The following is a 21,102-nucleotide window of genomic DNA, read 5'->3' as shown; positions in this document are numbered from 1 at the left end:
CGTAAAAGAGATTTTTAAAGCCCTGCTTTTCTGTGGCTTACTCCATAATGGGGAAGAATAACATGCATATGGCAAAAAGTAAGAAGAAAAGATAATACTTGGTCAGGAGAGAGTGACACGGGGTACAAGCCTAGGCTGAGTGATCAGAAGATCGCAAGAACCATGCCGATCCCTGGGGGCAGTGTGGTCAATGGACCCACTGTGGCTAATGTGGCAGCAGGGAGTGGAGGCAGGGGACCAGCACTGAGGACTTTTCGCTGATAGGACAAATGGGACACATGATCTGATCAAAGGGGGTGTAGGAGACAGCGTCTAGAGTGAAGAAATAAGGAACAAAAATGTCTTACCTAAAAAAGAAATGAAAAAGGGGCTGTAACTGGTTTGGAAATGGGAAGAACAGGGGCGGGGCAGGCTAATGGGCACTCTCAACAGGAAGGCAGGGATGGAAGTGAAGCAATTTTCCGGGGACAAGAGGAGAAGGAAGGGCCGGTACGTTCCGTTTCAGTCAGGACCGTACGACTGGGTCTTTTTAAACGATATCTGTGTATTACTTTTGAAGATTTTTTTATAGTTATTTATTTTTGAGAAAGAGACAGAGGGTGAGCAGGGGAGGGGCAGAGAGAGAGAGGGAGTCAAAGAATCCGAAGCAGGCTCCAGGCTCTGAGCTGTCAGCACAGAGCCCGACGCGGGGCTCGAATTCCTGAACCAGGAGATCATGACCCGAGCTGAAGTCAGATGCTCAACCGACTGAGCCACCCAGGCGCCCCTGTGTGTTACTTTTTAAAAGTAAGAATAAGAACCTCGATCAGCTCCTACAAGGAGCAGAACTAGAAGAGCGGAAACCAGGGTGGCATTTTAGCTCAGTGCTTTCCCGTTCTCCATGTAGCCCACCACCACCAAAAGAAAAGAAACCCACCCCCCCCCCAAAAAAAAAAAAACACTTAGGGGAAGTCAGCCCTTGACCTCAGTCCATAATCCTGCTCTCATCTTGGGGCACTAGAGACAGTGTGACACGGTAGAGAGAACACAGGTTTTGGAGTCAGGTGGACAGAACTGGATTGTCACTTATTAGCTACGTGCCCTTCAGCATATTGCTCATCTCTGAGTTCAATGTCATCTCAAGTACAAAACTGGGGCTTTCCCTTTGCTCCCTTGCAGGACTGTTGGAGGAGGAGACATTTTAATTGAAGTCAAGGGCAGAGCACAGGAGGCCAGGTACTCACTGCACTGGTGGGAAGTTCTGACGGGGCTTTGTTGTGTTTGCCTGTGTCCCCAGTGCCTGATCATGAGTCCCCCACACTGCAGTCAGCAGATAGACAGGAGGAGGGGCTGGGAGTGAAGAGCAGAGGACAGAGATCTGTCTGCAACCCCAGCAGAGCTTGAGGAAACCCTGCTGTTTCCCTGACAACCAGGGGCCCCTCTGTACAAACATGCAACTCTCACCAGGAAATGGAAACTCCCCCCCCCCCCCCCCCCCCCGCCAGGCGAGGAGGGCCCAAGTCTACCCCAGGGCCTGGCGGGGGAGCCAGCTCAGGGGTTTCCCAGGCCTGGGGCATGGTGTGGGCAGGGGGTGAGGGATCCCCAAGGCCAGCATCGAAATGGACAGAAAGAGGCCTGGGAAGTCTGCTGAGGCAGGCAGGGCTAAGGCCTGTCACCTGCACCTCCAGTCTGGAAGCATTTTCCTTTGGCCTTGTTGCTGGAAACTTCAGCTGCTGGCTGTAGCCCAGGCCCATCTGGACGAGAGCCCTTTCCAAGGAGAGACGGCTTAGAGGAAGGGCCTCCAAGTCTTTGGGAAAATGTCCTCAGCTCAGAGAGCAGTCTGTGTGTGCTTCATGTGAGTGCTCGTCTTGTGTCTACACAAAAAGCAAACTTCTTCCAGAACTAGAGGTTGAGACGGCCATTTGTGGGGTGGGGAGGGGTTTGAATCTCCAACAGCCCCTCCTCTGTGGGCTTAGGGAAGCCCTGGTGCTAATCAGAGGCGCCATCTATCTTGGCTTTACAAGGGTCTCTGACCCCTCCCAGAGCAACCCAGACTGTACCTCTCAAATTGGTTGAATGAATGTGTTATATACAATATTTCAGAATCCCAGAGGGCTCTTAACCATCCACTACTTCAGGCCCCTCATTTTCTAGATGAGGTAAAGGCATTTCAGGGAGGGTAAGTAACTTGCCAAGGCCCAGACAATGGCCAATATCTGTGCCTCCAAGCCCCAGGTCATAAGCCCTTACACCACTGTGGGCCCTGGCTGCAATGGGATATTAGGAGAGGCCCAAGAAAAAGACCTAGGTCTGATTCTCAATCTGTCTGTAACCTCAGACAAGCCAGGTTCCCGTTCTGGACCTCAGTTTCTTCATCTGTAAAATGGGGATAATATCACTCTCTCTTTGGGAAAATCCAGAGTGGATGAGAGAGGCTTTTATAGATTTCAACCATGAATTTTCATAGCAAAATCTAGAATATTAGTCTCAGGGGCTTCTCTCCAAGGTCACAGGATTCTTCTCTATCCCTAAGCCTCCCCCCTACCCAATATGCTAGTCTTATCATCCTGGTTGAAATAGCTTCACAAGACTGGCAGGTATGGCCATTCTAGACCTGTGCCTCTCTCCTCCCAGGAACCCTGAACCTCTTCTAACCTGGATATGCAACAGGGCTCATGATGACTGATCATTCCAGAAATCCATTCAAGGGTGGGGGGCGGGGGGTGGGCACCTGGGTGGCTCAGTCGGTTAAACATCTGACTTTTGATTTCAGCTCAGGTTGTGATCTCACAGTTTGTGAGGTCGAGCCCTGTGTCAGGCTCTGTGCTGACTGCAGAGCTTGCTTGGGATTCTCTCCCTCCCTCTCTCTCTGCCCCTCCCCTGCTATGTGGGTGCATGCCTCTCTCTCTCTCAAAAAATAATTATTTTAATTATTTAATTATTAAATATTATCTGATAATAATTATGTGATTATATAATATAAATAATAAATATTATTAGTTATTATTTAATAATTAAATAATTATTGAGAGACACAGAGCAAAAGCTGGGGAGGGGCAGAGAGAGGGAGACACAGAATCTAAAGCAGGCTCCAGGCTCTGGTCTGTGAGCACAGAGGCCGATGCTGGGCTTGAGCTCATAGACCATGAGATCATGACCTGAGCCAAAGTCGGACACTTAACCGACTGAGCCACCCAGGCATCCCCCCAATTTTTTTTTTTTTTTAAATCTATTCAAGGGTAGAGTCTCCCAGTGGCTTTTTGCTACTCTGGCTACCCCCCTGCCTTAGTCCTTTAGCCTGCAAGCCATCAAGTTTCCTTCCTTCCCCTTTGGGAGCTCCAGACTGATTCCAGGAGGAATGCTCTAGGGTAGAGAACACACCAGAGCTGGCAGGACTTATGGCTTACCACTGCCCAAGTGCAAGACCTGGGAAACCACAAGCTGGACAGGGGAAGGGTCTTGCCAAATCATGCAAGAGGCATGGGCTTTCAGGTAGGACCTCGCTGGGAGTCACAGCTCCACCCCCAGTGTGTGATTTAGGTAAACTACCTTAACTGAATCTCAATTTCCATATCTGCAGAATGCACGTAAAAGTTATCTCCAAGTACTGGTAAATAAATGAAATAGCAGATGAAGAGCCCTAAGCACAGTGCCTATTACAGAATAAAGTCTTAATAAATGGTAGCTTTTATTATGATAAAACCAAACATTTACAGTGGAAGCAGAGTGGCATCGTAATCAAGAATGCAGGCTTTGCAGGCATGGCCTGAGTTCAAATCCAGACACATCAGGGGCACCTGGGTGGCTCAGTCGGCTAAGCGTCTGACTTCGGCTCAGGTCACGGGTTCGTGAGTGCAAACCCCGTGTTGGGCTCTGTGCTGACGGCTCAGAGCCTGGAGCCTGCTTTGGTTTCTACGTCTCCCTCTCTCTCTCTGCTCCTCTCTGGCTCACACTTTGCCTCTTTCTCTCAAAAATAAACATTAAAATAAATAAATAAATAAATAAACCAACATTTATAAAGGGGAAAAAACTCCAGACATTCCAGAAAATTCCTAGCTCATGACCTATGGCAAGTTCTGTCATTTCTCTCTAACTCAGTTTCTGCATCTGGGAAATGCTAATATCCTATGGTTTTTGGTGAAAATTCTATAAACTAAGGTGGGTAAAATACTCAGCATGGCCAGGAACACATTAAATGTGTAGTAAGTGTAATTACTACACATTTGGCTTCTGTTATCAAGGTCACCGTTGCAGAGCAGTGGTCTCCAAAGTGGGGTACACTTCAAGCCATTGGGGTACAGGACAAAAACTACAACTTTCTCAATTTTTTTTTACCTTGTCCTTTTCTGTTGCATTTGTGCCACATATATACAGTTATAAGACGCATGTTAGGGGTTCAGGCTGATAGATGTGCACAACCAGGAGTCTGGACTTCAAGGGAATAAAGCAGATAGAGGGGACAGGAGATGTCAGACTGAACAGAAACACCAGCATAAGAAAAAAGCATTTCTGTTCTCCAAAGATGTCTTGCCTACTTTGGAGGAAGACAGAGCGCTTTCAGGGAGGGTGGCAACGCTGAGCGTAGGGGGTAAAACCAGGTGTGTGGGGGAAGTAAATGTGAGAATAATCAAAAAATAACTTGGAAGGTCACACAAACACTCAGCCAGACCTCTGTGCCCCTAGGGCCTGGGGACTCTAACTTGGGCCAGGTCACTCCTTGCCCACTTGTCCCCAGGGACCCCTTTCAATGCAGGCCATCTTAGCTCAGCATCCAAGGCTCACGACATCCTTCCTGATTTGTCTTCCCCTCTCTCTCCTTCACCCACCACCACACTCCTTCCCCACTAAGCCCACACAACCCCTTCTACCAGCATTTTCTATCCAGCCTTCTAGCATCAAAACCAGTGCTTTTCAATTCTGGCTTCATTAATGCCACCTGGGGAGTTTTTCCAATTTACCAAAGTGTAAGGTCAATGCCTAGAGATTCTGACTCATTGGTTTCTGGGGTGAGGCGTAGGCTTTGGTAATTTTTAAAAACTTTTCTAGGTGATTCTTCCAACTCTTCCAGGAAGCCAGGAGGGATTTCTCTTGCCTCTGAACCCCCCATAGTGCTCAGAAATCACCTATATTAGACTGGCTTGGGTCAACCATTTGGATTTACCACTCCTCAAATAGAGGGAGGTTGCTTTCCTCCAAGGTATTCTAGGAAAAAAATCTACCTCAAACCCTCCAGGTTATCTGATTCCAGTCTGTCTTTGAGTTATTTTACAGCTCAGTAATTTGTAGGTAAATGGTGGTAATATAAAATAATTCTTATAGACACCCTCATACTATTCTATCTGATAAAGGTCCAATTAATTCCCCTCTCCTTCTGCCGGAAAAACCAGTTTGCCTCCATTTGAAAATTCCTTTTAAAAAAAGTGTCTAGTGATTCTCTTTCAAGCTGGTTTTAACATCTGCCTGTCCAGTTATTAGTAAGTTAGTAGAATAAAATCTTGGCACATGATCATTTTTATATCTTTTGAATCACAATTTTACTGTTTCTTAAAAATGACTGTTCCTGCTTCTTTGCTGTACCCCTTAGCATAGGGTATGACTCATAAGGATTGTTGGGTGAAATACATTGAGCTGTTTTAATACTTTCTTAGTGACCCCGTTGGGGGTAAAAAAAATCATACAATAAGAGGACATCCAGGCTAGTGGTTTTCAAACTGTGCTTAATTCCTCATTATATAGCCAGGAGAGGAAATAACTTGAGGGGTTAAGTATAATTTGCCCAATGTCACTAAGAAAACTAGTAATGAAGCAGGGGCTCATTTTTCAAAAAATATTTACTGAGCTTGTCCATTGGCTGGAGATGGGGGTAGAATAAAAACTGAGACCGATGAGTCTCCCACCCACACAAAGCTGGCAATCTAGTGCAGTAATCCTCAATTGTTTTGGTCTCATATACCACCAGTAACAAACAACAACAACAAAAAATTGAGCATTCATCACGATAAAAATATATTTTGTAAGCATGAGATTAAAGGCATATGTAAGAAGAGGCCTGTCTCTTCCTGTACCCCAGAAAATCATCTTCGCGCCCCCCAGGATGTGTGCACCCGACTTCAGAGGCCCCTGGCCTATAAAATCGATATCCTTCCCTTCCCCTTTTCCTGATGGCTCCTCCCCCAGCCTACAGGAAGACACCAGGATCAGCCTGCAAGCCTTTGATGAAGCCAGGGGAAATGCCATTCCTGGCCTTGTGCCTGGGCACACCCCCCCAGCTGGAGGCACTCGGGTTTCTTAGAGAGCAGTGTCTCTCCCTCTCCTGACCCAGAACCCTTGATCTCAGGGTTGGGCAAGTCCCCAGGAGATCCTCGGGCTGCCCCAGGTTTAGAATTGGATGGGCCTGGGTTTGAACCCCAGTTCAGGTCACTTTTGTGAGAGACAGCAATGTGTAGTGTCTAATGGGACAGACGCTGGAGCCCCATTGCCTGACAGTGAAGCCTGACCTGCACTTTGGGAGCTGTTTGGCCTTGGGTAAGTACTTAGCCTCGTATGCAAAACAGGATAAAAAGAGTGCCCAGCTCAGAGGAGTGCTGGCGAGGACAGAAAGAAGACACATCTAGAGCCTCAAAGTGGCCCTGCCACACAGGAAACACAACGTTAGACGTTAGTATTATTTCTTCCCTAAACTTCTGAGGTCTTACTTCCCACGTCTGCAAAATAGGCATGGTAACATCATGTAATATATCAAGGCTTCGGCCAGAGCCTGACAAGTTGGAAGGGTTCAATAAACAATGCAGGTTACGATTTTATTATTATTTCAGATGCACCAGGACACCCGTTTTACAGATGAGGAACCTGAGGCTCAGGTCACCTGACTTCTCAAGCACCACACCCTTCTGAGATGACAACGGTAGCACTTGCTTCTCTGGGCACAGCACTCTGCAGTTTACAAGGCGTTCTCACAGCTGCTGTCTTATAATCTCAGGAGGGTATCAACCTCCTCCTCATTTTACAGGAGGGCAATCTGAAGCTCAAAGAACCCAAAGACAGTCATTTCTCCCTAGCCAGTCTCTGTGGGAGCTTCTCAATCCCAGGAGGAAAGGAAATGCAGTGGCTGGATGCCTAGCCAAGAAATTTATAAGCATAACAGTCCTCCCTTCCCAAAGACTCCATCTCCTCCATTGTGGAGGTGCAGGGAGGGCGGGTGTGAGGACAAGACCCGGACTTGCATGCTCAGAAATCAGGGTACAGACCACATCCTGCACTTTGTCCCCACCCAGGAAGTATCTTGGAGAAGCTGGGTGGGGTGAGGCTAAGTGATACCACTGGGCCTCCCCAGAAAATCCTAGAATAATACAACATGAGGAGTCATGCAGCCTGCACCCATTCTACCAGCTGGATGCCCTGGACACATCTCTTACCCCTCTACAGAGGAAGGAACTAACGCCCAGAAGGGTAGATGTGCCCAGGGCCCCAGCCACTCAGAGGCTGGGGCCGAGGCTGGAGCCTGGTGGCCCAAGGCTCCTGCTGGGTGCTGCACTGCAGATGCTCCAGAGGCTGGCAGCTTCCCAACACTGCAGAACTCCCCCGCCCCGTCCCAGGGGTCAGCTCCAATAGGCAAGGTTCCGCACTTCCAAAGGACAGCCCCCCTCCTTTGCACACTGGTGTCCACATTCTGCCCCAGCAAGAGCTATGGCCCTTACTCAGAAACCGCAAATATTTTCTGAATCTGAGCAGCCAGTGCCTTGGGAACAAAGGGTGGAAGGCAAGGAAAGATGGATGAGTGACTGTCACAGCTGCAGAGGGGGATGCAGGCCTGTGCCTCCCTCCCTGGCCCCACCCAACTCCCAGAATCCTAAGTCCTAGAACAGTTGAATCCTAGAACACCAGCGCTGGAAGCGACAGCCAGTCAAGCAGCCTTTGCTACGGATGGTTAACTAAGCCCCAGAGAGGGAAGGGCCTTGCCCAAGGACCCCTCCAGCACCTGGAACTGTAACCCTGCTTTCCATGACTTCCAGGCCAGTGCCCTCTGCATGGCACAGGCCTGCCAGCTGGAAGGGCAAGGTCTGCAGGAGCTGCAGCTGGATGGATCATTCACCTGGAAGGGCCAAGCGGGACAGGATATCCCTCCTGGGTCAGTGGGCTAGCAATTTAAGGTGTGCTTTGGGTGGGGCGGGGGAAGTGAGGGAAAAGAGCAGAAGGAGGAAACCAGAGTCCTTTCACCAACCCGGGAGCCATATGGCCAAATTTGGAATTGTCAGGAAGACCCAAGGGGGTTTAGAGAAAAGCAAGGGGAGGGAGGAAGCAAAGGCTGGATTCTCTTAGCAAAAGCCCCCACCCGCACCCCTTCCCCTTACAGGGCTTACAAGGGTCGCCCAGGCTTCCCAAGCCTGTAATCAAGACTTCCCAAACTTGCAATCATTCCTTGCAGCTGACAAATAAATCAATTTTAACGATACCCATCATTTCCACCAAGAGGGTCTGAGTTTATCAGCTCTCGACTTGGAAAAGGAACGTGAGGCTCAGAGAGGGAAAGCTACGGATTCAAGGTCACACTGAAAGTTGATGGTGAAGCTGGGATTGGATTCAGGGTATTTCAGTCCCATGCGGGTATTTTGGGAGTTATCTGAAGCCCCAAGAGCTTTGGTTAGGCCTAAAATGGGCTTCCGGAGAGCAGAAAGAAGGGTGGGGCCTCCGTCCTTAGAGCCCAGCTCCAAGTCTCCTTTAGGCCAGCGGTGATCCAAAGGGGACGGGCGGGTCCCTGGGGTGTGAACAAGCCAGCCCCCCCCCCATCGGTCTGCACACAGAGCCTTCTTTCCAACAACACCCACAAACCGCTGCACCAGCGGCTGGACGATATGACTCTTCCTGCAGCCTCAGTCTCCGTTTGGCCTCAGCCACACCCTTCCCTGCGGGTCCTTAGATCCCCGTCCAGCTGTCCCCAACCCTAGATCTTCTAAGTCTCTCCAGCCCCCGCCCCCTCTCAAAGCGCGGCCAGCACCCGGCTCTGCGTCTGCCGGGTTGCCCCCAGCCCCTGGACCACACCCGCTGCAGGTCGGTTCGCCCGCCCCTCTCCTCCCCTCCTTTCCCCTCCTGCTCTCCCCTCCCCCAGCCAGAGCGCCTTCGCCTCTGCTTCTACGCTCGCGGCTCTAAATTTGCTCCACTGCGTTCCCCCAGGCACGTTCAGCCCGCGCCCTCGCGTTCCAGCCCCGCCGCCGCTCCCCACCTGCCCGCGCCCTCCACCTGCCCGCACCCCTCCCAGGAGCCTCGCGGGAGGCACAGGTCAGCAATGACTGGGCGTTTATTGCTCGTCCCCGCGTCCCTGCAGCCCTCAGGAAGGGGAATCCCTCGAAGCGATCCCCTCTCCGGCCTCAATCCACTCACCGCGCGGCGGAGGCTTCCTGTAGCGGACCGGGAGACGGACGCGCGGTCGCGACGCGGAGCTCGCAGGGTGGGAGCCCGTTAGCCGTGCAGGAGCAGCAGCGCGGGGCGGGCCGGGAGGACAGCGGGCGGCTGCTCCCCCGCAGGACACGTGGCGCGCGAAGGCCAATCGGGCTCGCCCCGCCTCCTCTCCCCCAGTCCCACCCCCAAGTTCATTCGCTCCTGGAATCTTAGAATGTCACCAGCCCGGAGCGGCCCAGCCCCACAGCCCGGAGAACCTACGTCAGTGCTCAGACCCCCGCAAAGACCTAGAGAAAGTAGGGGGATTTGGCCAAGGCCACTCAAGGCCAGTAGTCAGGGCTTCCGATTCCCTGAGCTGGACATTTCTCCCCCAAATTGCTACTACTTGCCAAAACTTTGCTGAGAAACCGAACATTGAGACTTGACAAAATTGAGGCCATGCACTTTATCTGCCTGGTCAGATTACATTCCTCAGTAGCCCCATCATACCCGTGACATTACTTACCCACTTTTCGGAGGAGAGCCCAGAGACGTCCAGGTCTTTGACCAACGTGGCACAGCCGGTAAGTTGTGGAGCTGGGATTTGAACCCGGCCTCAGAGACTCCAGAGGGACACTTATTAGAACTTGACTCTGGGGAGTGCATAGTTCACAGGAAAGGCAAAAAGACCAGCTGTTAAAATCCAGGGCTGTGTGGAAAATTCTAGAACATAAAAAACAATAAACTATTTGAGAATACAGAAGAAATTAAGAATGTTGTTCCCCCAGGATATTTGTAAAGACTTCCTGGAGGAGGTGGTCCTACAATAAAGTTCAGTAGTATCTCCCATCCCCCACACATCTGCCTCAGTGGGGCGCCTGGGTAGCTCAGTCAGTTATGCGTCAGACTTCAGCTCAGGTCATGATCCCACAGTTCGTGGGTTTGAGCCCCATGTTGACACCTCAGAATCTGGAGCCTGCTTCAGATTCTGTGTCTCCCTCTCTCTCTGCCCCTCTCCTGCTCACACTCTGTCTCTCTCTCAAAAATACGTGAACATTAAAAAATATTTTTTAAAAAGAAAAAAAAGTTCTGCTTGGGTGAAAAGATGGACAGATGGCAACCCTGGGCTCCCCACTCACCTGCTGAGTTTGCATGGACAAGACATGTAACTGCTTTAAATATCAATTTGTTCATCCAAAAGATAGGGATGACCAAAAGCTTTTTCCAATGGTTGTCCTCAATCTGTCACCAGTTCAGAGTCCTCTAAGAATTCTACAAGGAGACCTGGGTGGAAAGTATGTCCTTCCATCTATTTGTAGGCGCCAAGGGCAGGCTGCTCCAAGATGGGTGACTGTGGCATAAAGATTATTTTGAGTTAAAAGCAATCCATACCCAGCAGATTCAAGGAAAGCTCTCCACCTCCCCCTCAACTGCCTAAATTTACACTGGAAAGAGCCTGTACCAAGAAGAGAGCTTTTAACAAGACATTCCAATTAGCCTAAGAAACTTATCTTCATAACAGGCTCATATAAGTGTTGCATAGCTTCAGTGCCTTTGGGGTTTCCATGTTTATGTGGATTCCTTATGTATGAAACTAAATTTGATTTTTTCCCATTAATCTGTCTCATGTCAATTTGATTCTTAGTCTAGCTAGAAGGATCTTGAAGGGCAGAGGATGTTTTTCCTCCCCAACATATTCGTTCCCCCAACAACATTTATTGAGTACCTGCTGCATGCCAGGTACTGAGCTGGGAGATGGAAGGGAGCAAATAGGAAGTGGGGGCCCTGACCTGCCCTCATGGAGCATCCACTCTCACAGAAGACAAACAGTTAGGTCATTGTTACAAAGAAGTTTGGACACTTGTGATCTGTGAACTATAAAATACAATGCTGGCCCACAGCAGATGGACCCAACCTAGGCATCCAGGTGAGAGTGATGTTGACCAGAAAGATGAATAGAATCCAGTGGGAGACTAAGAAGAAATTAAAATAATTACCTTATAATGAGATCTGTTAAAAATAAAACCACAGGCCCAACATGGTGTCATTGAGGCTAAAGTCACAAACCATGGCTTGGGGATTAATACCTAATCCGTTTCAACCTCCCCCAGAAATGTAGGCTTCACCGGTCAGTCAGGAATTTTTCAATCAGTGCCAATGAATCTGCCACGGAGACCCCCCAAAGAAAGATGAGATGATCTACAGGATAAGACCCCTTGCTTTTCTCCCTAAGGAAAAGCCACCTTGCCTGGAACACCCCTTTTCTTTTGCTAATAACTTTCTTGCTCACCCTCCTTCTATAAAAACTTCCATTTTGTACAACTCTTCCAGGCTCCCCTCTGCCTCCTACGTGGGACATTGCCCAATTCATGAATTATTTAATGAAGCCAACTGGATCTTCAAATATACCTGGCTGGATTTTGTTTTTGTTTTAACAGATCTTCTAGTAGATGAGGCAATACCTTCTTAGACAGATTATAAAGGGGCTGGCCCCAGAGTGGAGGTTGGGGTTCCTCAAGCATCATAAATAGTAGCTGCCGTTCACTGAGCATTTTCGGTGAGCCGGGCAGTGTTGTAAGAGCTTTACTTGTGATGTTACATTTCATCTCCCCAATTCATTAGTAAATCCTCATTCAGCACCTGCTATGGGCCAAGTACTATTTTCAGAGCTTTATCAGCAAACAAAATGAAGATTTCTGCCCTCCTGGCCTCTGCGTTCCAGCAGAGGGGAGACAGATACGCGATAAGCAGACATGACAGTATCTTAGCGGGTGACAAGTGCTGTGGACAAAAAGAAGGAAAAGCAGGTGAAGGTTCCCAGGATAACAGGAAGTTGCAGTATTCTGTAGGGTATTCGGCAGGGGCCAAACAGCGTGAACGACAGCGTGGAAGAGGTAAGGAAGGTAGCCAAGCTGTAGGAAGAGTGTCTTCGGGCAGAGGAAACAGCTGGAGCAAGTGCTTGGAGGCAACAGTAGGCCTGGAATGTTCCAGGAACAGCAAGGAGGCCAGTGTGGCTGGAGTGGAGGGAGGGGGAGGGGGAGTATCAGGAGAGCAGAGATAAGGAGGGACCCAATGAAATGGGGGTGAGGAGAGGGCTTGTGGGCCCTTGTAAGGACTTCACCTTTTACTCTGAGGCATTTGGGGAGCTGTTGCAGGGTGTGGAACAGAGGAGGGACAGGACATTTATTTTCTTCTTTCTTCGGAGGTAAAATTCACATAACATAAAATCAGCCATTTTAAAGGGAACCATTTAGTGACATTGAGTACCTGACCTTCACATTGTTGTGCAACCACCCGCTCTGCGTGGTTTCCAGCCGGTTTCATCCCCCTAAAAGAAAACCCTGTTAAACAATCTCCAGTGTCCCCTCCCCCAACCCTTGGAAACCACCAGTTTGCTTTCTGCCTCTATGGATTTGCCTATTCTGAGTGGGTCATACAAACGGAATGGTATTATGTGTGGCCTTTAGTGTCCGGCTTCTTTCACTTAGCATAATCGTATCAGGGTTCTCCAGAGAAACAGAACCAACAGGGTATATAGAAATAGATATATATAGGAGGAGGTTTATTACAGGAATTGGCTCAGGCAGTTATGGAAACTGACAAGTCCCATAAACTGCCGGCTGCAAACTGGAGAACCAGAAAAGCCAGGGGTGTGATTTAGTTAGAGTCTGCAGGCCTGAGAATGGGGGTGGGGTGGAGGGGTGGTCTGAGGGCAGGAAAAGATAGACGTCCCAACCCAAGAAGAGAGCTGCAGGGCGCCTGGGTGGCTCAGTTGGTTCGGCATCCAACTCCTGATTTGGGCTCTGGTCGTCCTCTCCCGGTTCCTGAGTTCGAGCCCTGCATCAGGCTCTGGGCAAAGTACACAGAGCCTGCTTGGGGTGCTCTCTGCCCCTCCTCTGCTCTCTCTCTCTCTCTCCCAAAAATAAATAAACTTACGAGAGAGAGAGAGAGCTGCATTTGCCTTTTCTTTGCCATTTGTCATTTGTTCCATTCGCCCCTCGATGGACTGCATGATGCCCGACCAGACCACATTGCTGAGGGCAGTTCCTTACTCAGTATACTGTACCAAATGCTAATCTCTCAGTGACTCATATGCTAACCATCACAGACACACCCAGGAGTGATGTTTTATCAGCTCTCCAGGCATCCCTTAGCCCAGTCAAGTTGACATGTAAAACTAACCATCACAATAATGGCCTCGAGGTTCCTAAATGCTGCAACATGTAGCCCCACTTCATTCTTTTTATGGCTGAATAGTATTTGATTGTGTGGATATATCACACTTTGCTTATCCTTTCATAAGCTGATGGGCATTTAGCTTTTTTCCTCTTTTCGACCATTGTGAGTAGTGCTGCTATAAACATTTGTGTACCAACCCTTGTTTGAGTACTTGTTTTTAGTCCTCTTATGTATTTACTAAGAGTGGAATTGCTAGTCCGTATGGTAATTCTATATTTAACTGTTTGAGGAACTGCTGAGCTGTTTCCACAGAAGCTGCACCGCTTTATATCCCCACCAGCAATGCACAAGCGTTTTCCATGTCCTTGACAACCCTCGTTATTTTCTGGTTTTTATTTTTTGTTTAATGCCGTCCTGGTCAGTGTGAAATGGTATCTTGTGGTTTTATTTTCTCTTTTTGTAGCTGAAGTGTAGCTGAGTTGTTTTTTTCCTTCTTTTTTTGGTATCTCGTGATTTTGATTTGCATTTCTCTAATGACTAATGATGCTGAACATCTTTTCGTGTGCTGATTGGCCATTTGTACACACATCCTCTTTGAAGAGATGTCTATTCATGTCCTTCGTCCGTTTTAATTTTTTTTTCCTTTGCCTGTCTTTAAATTGGGTTGTCTTTTTGCTGGTCAGTTGTAAGAGCTCTTTATATATTCTGGAGTTGATATATTTCTGTGTCAAGGATACTGAATACTAATGGGGGGCAAGAGTAGGCACTGGGGATCTGTTAGGAGGCTTTTGTAGTAATCTGAGTGAGAAATGCTAGTGGCTCAGCCAAAATGGCATAGAGTTGGTGAGAAGTGGTTAGAGACTGGATATATTTCAAGGTGGAGTTAACATGATTTCCTGAAGGATTGGATATAAGGTGACAGAAAAAAAGAGTCAGGAATGATTTCAAGGATCTTGGCCTGAGCCACTGGAAGGATGGAGTTACTCTGAACTCTGATGAACAAAATTGCAGGAGGAGAAATTTGGAGAGTGAAAGTGGGAAAAAAGATCGACTTCAAGTCTGTGACCAGTTTCGTAAGATTTCTGTTGGACATCCAAGAGGCAATGTCTAAGAGCCATTTGGATAGACAAATCTGGCATTCAAGAAAGAGGTCGGGCTGGGGATACAAATTTGAAAGTTACAGGCATATAAATACTGTTCAAGGCCAGAGAAAGCAATGAGCTCATCAAAGGGGAAGAGAACCAAGGGTCACTCCTACAGTAAGAATCAGAAAGAGGAGAAGGACCCAGCAAAGGCACCTGGGAAAGAGCTCACAGTGAGGTGCAAGGAAACCCAAGGGGGTGTGGTGTTTTGGAAACCAAGTGAATGAAAGGGCTTCAAGGAGGGGGGAGTGGTCAGTTGTGCCAAAGGCTACTCTTAGGTCTAGTAGGACAAGACCCAAGAATCCATCACTGTATTTAGTATTATGAAGGTCAACTTTTCCCATGGAGAGCAGATTCCGTAGAGTGTTGGGGACAAGGGCCTTAGAGGAACAGGCTTAGCATAACAAGTGCAAACTACTTATTCCAGGAGTTTCGTCACAAAGGCCAGCAAAGGAAATGGGGCATCCCTGGTGGGGGGATGAGGATCAAAAGGAGAGTTTTGGATTGTTTTTTGTTTAGGATTGGTGAAATCACAGCATGTTTGTGAGCTGATGGGAATGACCAGATAGAGGGTGAAGAAATGGAAGAGAGAGGGGAGCGATATTTGGAGCGAGAATAGTATCTAGTATACAAGTGGAGGGGCTCTTAGTATCCTTAATTTGGGGTAAAGATTACTGAAGTTCAGAGAAAATACAGCATTTGCCCAAAGTCAGCCCAGATGACTGAGGCAGGATTGAAAGCCTGGTCCCCTTGACTGCCTGGGCCCAGGGCCTTATTCCCTGAGCTGCAGAAACAAGGCTAATATACTGCTCATTTTCTTTGACGGCTCATCTTATTTCTAGGAATCAGTCCTAAGAAAAATAATTTGAATTACAGAGAAAGCTTTTTAGGTCCCACACCATATTTTTTAAACACAGAAAGGAAACAACATAAACATCCAGGGGCTGTGGAGGAAGCAAGTAAGCAAATGTCACACACTGTCACTGACTGGTGGGAACAAAGCCTGGAAGGAGGCAAATATGGGAAGGAAACATACTGACATGACTTCATCTTTTTGGTTCTGTTCCAAGCCCCTTCCTATATGGAGTGGCCCTTCCAAAATGTTTGTGAGACAGAAAGACAGTGTGGTGTGGAGGTGTGGCCAGAACAATGCACTGGGATTTCAGACCGTCTTCCCCCTCTCTCTGGGCGGTAGTTTCTCTGATTTCAGGAGAAAAGTTCAAAATCTCTGGGCGGCCCTCTGGAGAGCTGCAAGTGGGTAGATACTGCCACCTGCTGGCAGGTCCCAGTTCTGCCGGCCTCCATCAGGAGAGTGTGCCCAAAGATGGGTCTCACTTTTAAGTTTAGTTAAAGAAAGGAGTCCCCCGGGGCAGGGGGACTGTTCATATGAACACCAGAAAAACCCTCTTCCCCTACGAGAAAGGCCTATATCAGTGTCCGGTATTCCCCCGAAAGACTTGGGGATTGCCCCTCTGTGTGGGGAAGAACACAAGGACTTTCTAACCACTTGGCACAAAACAGATTATTTTTGGCTATAGGTCTCAGGGATGCGAGGACACTTAGTTTGGGGCAGAGGTCACTTAGCGGGTGGAGAGATAGAGAAATAGAGTGCAAACAAAAAATAGGCTTAAAAGTCACAGAATCACTTTTCTCATGATTTTTATTGTTTCTCTTGGAAAAATATTAGGCGTTCATTATAGATAGTTCATCAAAAGATAGATAGTTCATCAAAAGATGAAAATAATTTAAAGCCATAATCCTATAATCCAAAGACAGCCTACATTAACACTATGATTAATATCATTCTTTTATTACATAACAACATCAACAGCAATAATAATAATAATAGCAACATTTATGGATCACTTATATGCCACTCATGTATACTTTCATTTGTTAAAACCTGGAACTTACTGTGAATATTATTTTATCTCTGATATACCTTAATTTGTTATGAACAATATTTTATGTGATTAAATATTCTTCAAAACATTTAAAGTAACTATATCAAATTCCATTATATGGTAATAGTATAAGTTATTTATCTAATCGCCTGTTGTCAGACATTTAGGTTGATTCTGAATTTTTCAGCATGGCTCCGAGATTGTTTCCTAAAACTTGAATTCCAGGTAAAAGAGCAATGAATATTTTTTGAGGCTCCTCATCTTTCCAAATTGGCCTCCATTGAGGGAGATCCAACCACGCTCTCACTCACAAGGTAGAAGAGACACCATTGAACCTTAGGATCCTTACATTTATTTCATAAGTCACAAAGCATGTTTGCATGCATTATCTCTCCACCGTTGAGGTAGGCAGGGCAGGCACTAGAAGGTCATCTAAGAGACGTGGAACCTGGGACCTACGGAGGCTCCATCACTTAGCTGCCAAAACATAGCTATTTAGTGCCTGACCTCAGACGGGAACTAAGTTTCCTGATGTCATACTGTCGCTTGGATCCCGTAAACAAACTCACTTCTTTTAGGCTTAACAGCACATTTAGGTCTTCAGAAGGCTTCTTTGACATGAGAGTGTATTACAGATCTTCCAGGAAGTTTATCACCCCACAGCAAGCTCAAGCCAAGAGAGTACTTTTACTCCTAAGGGCAAAGTTACAGGAAAGCTGGGGTCACTGGGAAGAGGCTTGAAAACAGCTGTAATTAGAAAAAAAGCTGTGTAGTACCGTGCATTAGAGCACAGTCTTTAAATTAAAACGCAAATAAGCAAAAACGCCCTAGGGTTCTTACCGCATTCTAGCTGAGTGACCATTAACCATTTTTATTCCCCCTGAGATTCTGTTTTCTTAGTTATAATATAACTAAGAAACTATTAATATAATATTAATATATTATATTAATATAATATAACTATTATACTATATATATACTATATATACTATATATATAATATATAATATAATATAATATAATATAAATATAATATAACTATTAAGGTAATAATATAATATATTATTTATAATATAAATTTTATAGTATATACTATAAAATATATACTTCACAAGTTTGGTGTTGGACATAAATCGCTTAGCAGCAATTAGCACATAGTAATGAGAGTAAATGTAAACATTGTTGCTATTATTATTATTATTATTATTATTTACTAAATGTATGGAGTCCTAATCTATTAATAATAAGAAGTGAGTGTTCTGGCTGGCTTCTATGACTGCACTCTTTAGTTTTGTTCTGTTACTATCTGTACAATAGGAGAGAGAAGGTGATGCAAGTAAACTATCTCTTAAGATTCCCTTTGTTCTTGGGGCGCCTGGGTGGCTCCGTCGGATAAGCGTGTGACTTCAGCTCAGGTCATGATCTCACGGTTCGTGGGTTCGAGCCCCGTGTCGGGCTCTGTGCTGACAGCTCAGAGCCTGGATCCTGCTTCTGATTCTGTGTCTCCCTCCCTCTCTCTCTCTCTGCCTCTCTCCTGCTCATACTCTCTCTCTCTCTCTCTCAAAAAGAAATAAACATTAAAAAAAATTGAAAAAAAAAAGATTCCCTTTGTTCTTCTATGTGAAGATTCTGAGCCTTTAACATTGAATTCTAAGGTTCCATTTACTGTTGAAGAATCTGTAAGTATTTGTTTCAGGATTCTGTGAGGTTAAGATTCTGTGACTCTGAGATTCTCTTTCTAGGATTCCAAGATCCCGTGACTCACTCGAAATTCTATTGAAACATTCCATTTCCATGGAATGAAGGCTCTTCTTGTAAGCCTGGAAGCCTACTAATAGAAGCTCATTATTCTTGTGGATTTTCCTTAAAATAGCACTTCTTCAGAAATTCCTTCCTAATCCTTTCTCCAGAGCACTTTTCTATTTATTTATTTATTTTATTTATTTTTATTTGTTTATTTTAGAGAGAGAGAACACGAGCAGGGGAGGGGCAGAGGGAGAGATGGTGCAATGATCTTAAGCAGGCTCCGTGCTCAGCTCAGAACCCTAAGCGGGTCTCCATCCCACCACCCTGGGATCATGACCTGAGCCAAAATCAAGAGTCAGATGCACAGTCAAGGTTCAGCCAACTGAACCACCCAGGCACCCCCTCCAGTGCACTTTATACACCCCTCCCCATTATCTCTCCTAGGATCCTACTTTCCCATCACAACACTGTCCTAACTGGTGGTCAGATCATTATTTGTGTGATTTTGGCTAATATCTGTCTCCATTGCTTGTTAAAGTAGATTCTCAGTAAATATTTGATGGATGAAACAGATGAATGAATGAATAAATACTGCAATTCAGAGCTTCTGTGAGTGCCAATTCCCCAAGGCCTACTATTCCAGAATCTCCCCACCTCCCATCCCCAGCCCACCAGTGGGCTGACACCCAGGAAGAGAATGACCTTTCTGTGATGTTGTCTGGCATGTTTGCACAGCGCCCCCTCTGCTCCCCACTCCTCCTTATTTGCCCCTTTGGGCCCTTGGGTTAAAGAGAAGGCTGTCTCTGCTTCTGAAACCAGGCTGGAGCAGCTCATTTATTCATTCAGCAGGTGTTTGTCTAGTGCCCACAAAGTACCAGGCACTGTGCTAGGGGACTGGAATAAGGGCTGAGCAATACAGACCTGGTCCCAGCTTTCACAGAGCTCACGCCCTACAGAGTGGGAGCCAGACATTCATGACGCAATCACACAAATTCCCATAAATAACAACCTGTGTTAAGTGCTGTGGAACAGAGGGGAATGGGGTGCTCCAAGAGCGTCTGGTAGCCAGCAGTCCAAACCCAGGATGTTGGGTTCCAGTCTGCCATGAGCGTTCTCTAGGGCCTTGGGCTGGGCTGCACGGACACTCTGTGAGATCTCTCCCCTGGGGAACAATCAGTGAGAACTTGGGTTCAAAGTGGTGGTGCCCTGCCCTGCTCCCAGCACCTCCCTTGAGAGCACTCTGCCCACGTGGCTGGAAGCTACACCATCACTTCTCAGAGCCCTTCCACTCCTTGAAGGACTCGGTCACTGAAAAGAGGAGGTTAAGGCTCTGCAAGGCCAGAGCTCTAAGTGTCCAACACCTTCCTTAAACGGATGGGGAAACTGAGGCCCAAAGAGAAGAGGCTGATCAAGGTCATACAGCAAGTGGCAAGGTGAGAATGGGGCCCCAAGCGCCGGGGCTCTCCATTCTCTGCTGCTTCCCACCCATCACACTACGTTCCAAGAATGCCCATTGAGTTTGTACAGAGGGAATCCTGTTTCAACCAGAAGCCAGGAGGCTTTCCACCTGCTTCCAACCAGTAATTAGCAGGTACACAAAACTTCAGCAAGAGGCTTACGGCTACATTTGGAGGGACTTGCCTGGTGGTGTTTACTTAGTCACAAACATGGATGAGTGAGAGTACATCCGGTCACGTGCCTGCGTTGCATACCATTCTTTCATTTTTTTTTTTTTAAACGTTTATTTATTTTTGAGACAGAGAGAGACAAAGCATGAACGGGGGAGGGTCAGAGAGAGGGAGACACAGAATCCGAAACAGGCTCCAGGCTCTGAGCTGTCGCACAGAGCCCGACGCAGGGCTGGAAATCACGGACCGCGAGATCATGACCTGAGCCAAAGTTGGACGCTCAACTGACTGAGCCACCCAGGCGCCCCACCATTCTTTCATTTAACAAGCATTTTCTTCAAGGAAATGTAGCTATTTGAGCCTTGAAGGGCTAGTTCTTGCTCTTTGTAGCATTGTTTCCAATAGCAAAAATGGAACCAGGTTACATGTCCTCTCCTAAGGGAATAATAAACAGTAGAGCCAAGCCATAGAATATTAGGTAGCGCTTTAAAAAGTATAAAGGTAGGTCCATATAGGGGGCCACGGAACACTGTTGAGTTCAGAAAAAAGCAAGTTTAAGAAAACTATTTGCGGTGTAAAACCATCTACAGAAAAACAAATTCACAAAACAATCCTTTGTTTCCCTGTGGATACACATATGCTTATGTCAATGCAGAAAAAGATCTAGAACATACACCCAGGCAGTAACCCCTGAGGAAAGCGAGGGTGGGGGGGGAGTGGGAAGGAGGGTCAAAGGGAACTTAAGCTTCACGTGGAATATTTTGTGAGAATGAATCTTATTTACATCTTACTTAGTTCAGAAAATTATTTTTTTAATGTTTATTAATTTTTGAGAGAGAGAGAGAGAGAGAGGCAGAATGCGAGCCGGGGAGGGGCAGAGAGAGAGGGAGACACAGAATCTGAAACAGGCTCCAGGCTCTGAGCTGTCAGCACAGAGCCCGACGCGGGGCTCGAACCCACAGACTGTGAGATCATGACCTGAGCCGAAGTCGGATGCATAACCGACTAAGCCATCCAGACGCCCCCAGAAAATTATTTTTTATAAATACCAACCTTTAGAGCAAGAGTTGACCAACGTTTTCTGCAACGGGCCAGACGGTAAATATTTTCGGCTCTGGGGGCCACGCGTCTCTGTACACAGCTGGGTGG

At 47.0% G+C, this 21,102-nt stretch overlaps 1 protein-coding gene across 3 annotated transcripts in view; it reads right to left on the bottom strand.

Annotated features, from left to right (window-relative positions):
* ANXA6 (annexin A6) overlaps positions 1–9,495 on the bottom strand; it is a 48,712-nt gene extending 39,217 nt beyond the window's left edge. For 2 of the 3 annotated variants that reach the window (XM_042994008.1, XM_042994016.1), the window contains exon 1: positions 9,358–9,495. The gene's annotated coding sequence lies outside the window, so the exon portion shown is untranslated. Of the gene's footprint in view, positions 1–9,216; positions 9,272–9,357 lie in introns of those variants that run through there. The other variant, XM_042994011.1, reaches the window with a different exon arrangement.
* Between the last annotated feature and the right edge of the window lie 11,607 nt (positions 9,496–21,102).

This window comes from Panthera tigris, chromosome A1 (assembly GCF_018350195.1).
Source record: "Panthera tigris isolate Pti1 chromosome A1, P.tigris_Pti1_mat1.1, whole genome shotgun sequence".
Taxonomy (NCBI): Eukaryota; Metazoa; Chordata; class Mammalia; order Carnivora; family Felidae; genus Panthera; species Panthera tigris.
This window is presented reverse-complemented; position numbering and strand designations above follow the sequence as displayed.